Source organism: Cajanus cajan, chromosome 1 (genome assembly GCF_000230855.2).
Source record: "Cajanus cajan strain Asha chromosome 1, NIPB_CcT2T_4, whole genome shotgun sequence".
NCBI lineage: Eukaryota > Viridiplantae > Streptophyta > Magnoliopsida > Fabales > Fabaceae > Cajanus > Cajanus cajan.
In genome coordinates this window covers 45,905,934-45,912,192 of record NC_138517.1, presented here as the reverse complement: position 1 = coordinate 45,912,192, position 6,259 = coordinate 45,905,934, and positions in this window count along the sequence as shown.

Here is a 6,259-nt window from a genome sequence, read left to right as displayed (position 1 = left end):
AAGCTTATGCTTTAAGGTTGTGAAGGCATTTTCTTGTTTCTCTCCCCACATAAATTCCACATTTTTCTTGACTAAGTCATTTAATGGGGAGGCAAGTGTGGAGAAATTAGGAACAAACCTCCTATAGAAGCTTGCCAAACCATGGAAGCTCCTAATATCTCCAACACTTTTGGGAGTGGGCCATTCTTGGATGGCCTTGATTTTGTCGAGATCCACATGAACCCTTTTTTTGCTAATGATAAAACCTAGAAATACAACACTATCTACACAGAATGTACACTTCTCTAGATTACCAAAAAGTTGATTTTTCCTAAGAATATTAAAAACTTGCCTTAAGTGTTCTATGTGATCACTTAGGCACCTACTATATATAAGTATGTCATCAAAATAAACTACAACAAATTTTCCTATACAATCCCTTAGAACATGATTCATGAGACGCATAAAGGTGCTAGCAGCATTGGTGAGTCCAAAGGGCATCACTAAGCATTCATATAATCCAAACTTGGTCTTGAAAGCGGTTTTCCATTCATCACCCTCTTTAATTCTTATTTGATTATAACCACTTTTAAGATCAACTTTAGAGAATATGATGGCTCCATGAAGCTCATCTAACATTTCATCAAGTCTAGGGATAGGATGTCTATACTTCACAGTAATATTGTTGATGGCTCTACTATCGCAGCACATTCTCCACTTGCCATCCTTCTTAGGAACCAACAACACTGGAACAGCACAAGGACTTAAGCTCTTTCGAACCCAGCCCTTCTCCAACAACTCTTGAACCTGAGACTCAATTTGTTTTATTTCTTGGGGGTTGGTCCTATAGGCAGGCCTATTAGGTAGGCTAGCCCCAGGCACCAAATCAATTTGATGTTCTATTCCTCTTGAAGGAGGAAGGCCCATTGGACCCTCGGGAGGAAATAGATCATCAAATTCTTTTAAAAGTATTTTTACCCCCTTAGGTAAAGTCTCATGTCCACTAGATGTGGCAGTGCAAGATAGAGTTCCTTTACAGAGAAGGATATAAGAGGGTTGTTGAATCAAGAGGGTTTGTTTGGAAATTACATTCTCTTGAGTCACAACCTCTAGGGAGGGAACTCCTTTCTCCCTAGATTCCTCTCTATCCTTAGTTTTCACGGACTTTTTTTTTCCTCTATTTTCCTCTTTTTTTAAAATATTTTTTCTCTATCTCTTTTGAGTTTCATTTGTGCTTGATCCTCAGCCACCTATTGAGGAGTAAGAGGATGAAGCACAAATTTCTTTTCTTTATGTGTAAAGGTAATCTCGTTAGTAAGGCCATTATGCATGGTTTTATTATCAAATTGTCATGGCCTTCCTAATAAGATATGACAAGCTTCCATTGGTACTACATCACATAGCACCTCATCCTCATAATTCCCAATGGAAAGCTTGACCTTTACTTGTTGGTCAACTGCCAAGTCACCATCCTCATTAATCCAATGGAGTTGATAAGGTTTAGGATGGGAACTAGTAGTTAAACCCAACTTCTCAACTAGCCTAGTGCTACAATAGTTGCACCATGAACCACTCTCAACAATGAGAGAACATGCATTGTTTGAAACTTTGCATCTAGTGTGAAAGATGTTCTCCCTTTGTGATAGAGTATCACTAGGTTAGTTGTTGAGGAGTCTCCTAATCATTAAGAGCTCCCCTTCATAAGGAAAAGTAGACTTTACACCTTACTCTTGCTCACTTGCTTCTTCCTCACTATTACTAGAGGAAGTAGTAGCCTCATCTTGGCTACTATAAATGCCATGCCCCCTCATGATCATGACCTTCTTTGTGGGGCATTGGGAGGCAATGTGACCCCTCCCTAAACATTTAAAGCATTTAATATCACTAGTCCTAGAACTAGTGTGTGTAGTGTCCTTTCCCTTTCCTTTTTCTGTTGCTAGATTCTTGGAGGGTTCAAAAGTTTTCTTCTTCTCAAAAGTTTTTCCCTCCTTCTTGGAATCTTTCTTTAGAAATGAAGAGTGGGAGCTATCCTTCTTATAAGATTTTCTCATTCTTTGTTGTTCTACCCTTACACAGAGTTGGACCAAGTCATTTAGGTCCCTGTAGGGTAGTAGCTCCACTTGGTCTCTTATTTCTAAATTAAGACCACTTAAGAATCTAGCTATAGTTGTAGCTTCCTCTTCCCTTATGCATGCCCTCATCATTAAAAGCTCCATTTGTTGCCTGTACTGTTCTACAGACATGTCTCTTTGTTGGAGCCTTTGGAGCCTATTCATAAGCTCCCTTCCATAATAGGTGGGATGTGCCTCATTCTCATAACACTTTTGAGATCATTCCAATATTGAATTGGAGGATCATTGTGGAGGCGTCTCTCTCTCTAGAGCAGTCCACCAATACATGGCATGCCCTTAGAAGCTAAGGGTAGCCAGAGGGACTTTTCTCTCTTCACCTACCCTGTGGCAAGCAAAGAGTTGCTCAACCTTCATCTCCCAATCTAAGTATACTTCCGCATCATCTTTACCAAAGAATTGTGGAAGGTCAACTTTGACTTCCCTAGGTCTTATGGACCTTCTAGGAGTGTGTTGGTAGTGATCCCCTTGATTCATGCTTTCATTAGGGGATGTATATTGGGAATGTCAGCTCCTACTCTTTTTCCTATGTTTCTTCATATCTTCTTTCAATTTTTCTTCTTCTTGTCTTAAAATCTTCAATTCTTCCTCTAAATAAGCAAGTTGTCCTTCTCTTTCAATCTTTTCCTTCTCTCTTTGAATGGACTCTTGCTTTTTCCATAGTTTAAGTGATTTGAGCTCTTTAGTGATATATGAAAGACTTTTTGGAGAGCCATCACTTTCACTATGGGAGGAATCTTGAGACATTTTAATTCAAGAAAATATTTTCACACAAAAATAGTTTTTATGAAAATAAAATTTTTTTTTTTGAAGTGCTTTAGACTTGGCACTTGGAGGTCTAAGAGTACAAATTGAACTTTGGAGGGAGGTGAGCTACTAAAGAGCCACTTAATAACCAAGCCTCTTCAAGTAAAAATCTCTAAACCCCCTTGTACTTTTGCCTTGCACAAATCAATTTTCACAAAATTCTTTTCTCAAAGAAAAATAACAATCAAGTGCCTAAGTGTACAATTTATATGATGCTTGAAATCATAAAGAGCAAGAAAACATAAATTGCTTGAAAACTTAAATGACTGAAAACATAAATTGCTTAAAACATAAATGACTTGAAAACTTAAAGACAAGAAAACATAAACTAGGCGTGGTAAGCAATTTAAACCTAGGTGAGAGCTTGAAAGGTACCAAAGACCTTCAAGGACCACTCTCACAAGTACTAAACGAAATTTACTATAAGAACTCTTAAGGAGAGATGGAGATACACCAAAGGCACTCCAAGACACTCCTTAATAAAGGCCTTGTACAAAAATTTGGAAAACAAAAAATTACAAGAAAATTCAAATTCAAATTTTCTTCAAATGAAATGTAAATTCACACTCCAAATGAAATGTAAATTCACTTTCAAATGAAATTAGTGGCTGCACTTAATTTCAAAGAAAACAAATTAGCCACTAATTTAGAAACAAATTTAGAGACGGATTTTGTAAGGAAAACTAGTTTTAGAAACCAAAAATTCCGTCACTAAATTAGTCTCTAAATTTTCACAAATGATGTAGCTCCTTCTTGCTCCAATCCAGCCACCAAGTTGCAGCCTCACAAGGTGTTTTCACTCCTCTTTAGAAGCAACTTTGACTTTAGTCACTTCTAGGTGTTTTCAAGAGCCTAGCCACCAAGAGAGAACAAACTCCCTAAGCAACCACCAAAGCCTTCAAGTGGATGTCCTTTGCCTTGGCCTCCTACACCTTTTAAGAAGCACTCAACCACCTTCAAGACTGAATATTAGTTTAAAACTGAAAAGGAACAATTTAGAAAAGCTACACCAATTGGTAGAAGAAAATTAAGACAAGACTAGAAAGAATTCCACAAAATTGACAAGCAAAAATTAAGGTGAATTTTGAAAGCTAGCACACAAAGAGTAACCTAGGAAAGGCACTAGAATGGATTAGAAAATTAAAAGCTAAGATTAGAAACAAAAATAAGACTCAAATAATGTGGCTGGACACAAAAATTTATATGCCAAAACACAACCAAAACCGAGAGCAACACAAACAAGTTTTCACTCCTTTTTGGCTTTTTCTTTTGCTTTTTCTTTCTTTTCTTTTTAGAAAAATATTTTTCACTTCTTTTTATTTTGATGTTCAGGAGTTTAATTTCCTTTTGAACACTTAGAAGTCTCGGTTTTAGGTTAGAAAAACTGCAACAAAAATTTTACACAAAACAAGAGGTGTTCACATGCATTTTATAGCTAGTGCTTCACTATTTTGTATTGTTTTTAGGTCAACTTTTTAAGCACTCATTATTTTGTTTTTCTCATGCATTTAGGACACTCACACATCTGTTTTGTCTCTGTTTTAAGGCTCAAAAAATTGCAATAGGTTTCAGCCACACAACAAGACTCAAAGAAACCTAATAGGAGAAGTGTTTAACAATTTTTTTTTGACAAAACTTTTAATAAGACATAATAGAAACCTAACTCTAGGAAATTTGCTAGAACTAATAGAAAATTAGGAACTCAATCATGTAAAATAAAAGCACATATAGTAAGGTACAGATTTAATAAGCAAAGACACAAAAATTTTCGGACACAACAACACAAAACAAAAAAAATTAGGTCAAACAAGCTAGTCTAGGAAGATTCAACATACAAAGGACTACACATGACTTTCTAAGACAAAACAATTGATTAAGAAACAAAATCTGTACTCAATGCATGTTGTCCAATCATGGACACATGTGAATGAATGGAGAAAACTCAAGCAAAAATCAAAAGCACAAGCACAAGAGTACCTAAAGCACCAAAACCGAAATTGATTCACAAGAATAGGAACAAGCAAACATGAATCAATTACTTCATATTAGACATATAGGATCCATCAAAAATTTTAGAAGACATAGATCCATTCAGCAAACACAAGTTTAGACAAAAATAAGGAAGGAACAACACGGATTCAAGTAGAAAAAGTTTGGAAACAAAACCTCAAGAGCACTAGGCTCTAGATACCAAAAATGATGGAACTAGTTGAAGGAGATTGATGTTCCTTCAATGATTCCATGCTTAGGACCGAAAATACTCTTGAGTTGACACCTTCAAAGACACTTAGAAGCTCCACGAAGTGTTCTTCATGGAGTAGAAGCCTTGAAGAGATTCGGTTCTCCTTAGCTTGTTGTAGAAGCTTAAGGAACCTAGGCAAGGTTTGAAACCTTTGGTGAAACCTTAGAGAAGAAACTCTCCACGGTTTTGAGAGACTCTTGATGATAGAAATATGAAGTTTATTTCTCAATTTTGTCAAAAGTGAGTACAAGAGAGGTAATTACAAATATATAGGGTAAAGGTAGCTTCTAGGAGAAGCTAACCTTAACCATGGTTCATTAGGAACCATGGTAAGGTATACTTAACTCCCTACGGTTTAGCAAGCTTGTAGGAGAAGCTAACCTTGACCATGGTTCACTTAAGAACCATGGTAAGGTAAGCTTACCTTACTTGAGTTTAGAAGCTTGCAAGGCAAGCTTCAAAACTCAAGAAGTGTAGCTTGAAATTTCGGCCAAGGAGGAAGAAAGAGCTAGGCGGCCTTTGGTTCAAAATGCTCCATGATTTAATTTGAAAATCCTTGATTTGGTTTAGTTAGGTTCATCATATGATGATGAGACCTAGCTAAATCAAATCTATGAAAAATTAGGAGCAAAATGTGTCCAATATGCAAAATTTTGCCTAGGCCCAACTCAAGCCCAATTTCTAAGCACACCCTCAAGCATTGCTAAATGCCACCCCTTTCTCCCTACTGAAAAAATACAAAATGAATGTATCAACTAAGGTGGTTAAATGGAGTTAAACTTTCCAAGTAACCTACCTCAAAATCAATATACAAACACTAGAAAAAGTAGGTAAAGTGCCTCACAAATACAAAGGCAAAAATGACCTATACAAAAGGCTATGTAGAAACTGTACAATATAAACAAGTAGAACTAGGCCTTCTCTTCGTGATAGAGCATTCCAAGTGAAGATTACCTTGGGCTTAACAAGCCCACTAGTCTTCACAAGGTCCAACTCTTCCTGTATTCTTTTAGCCATAGCTCTGGTAACTGGGCCCTTGGCCCATGGTCTATCAAAAAGGGTGGCGGTGGATGCTCGCCCGATTGCTACGAGCTTGGGCAGG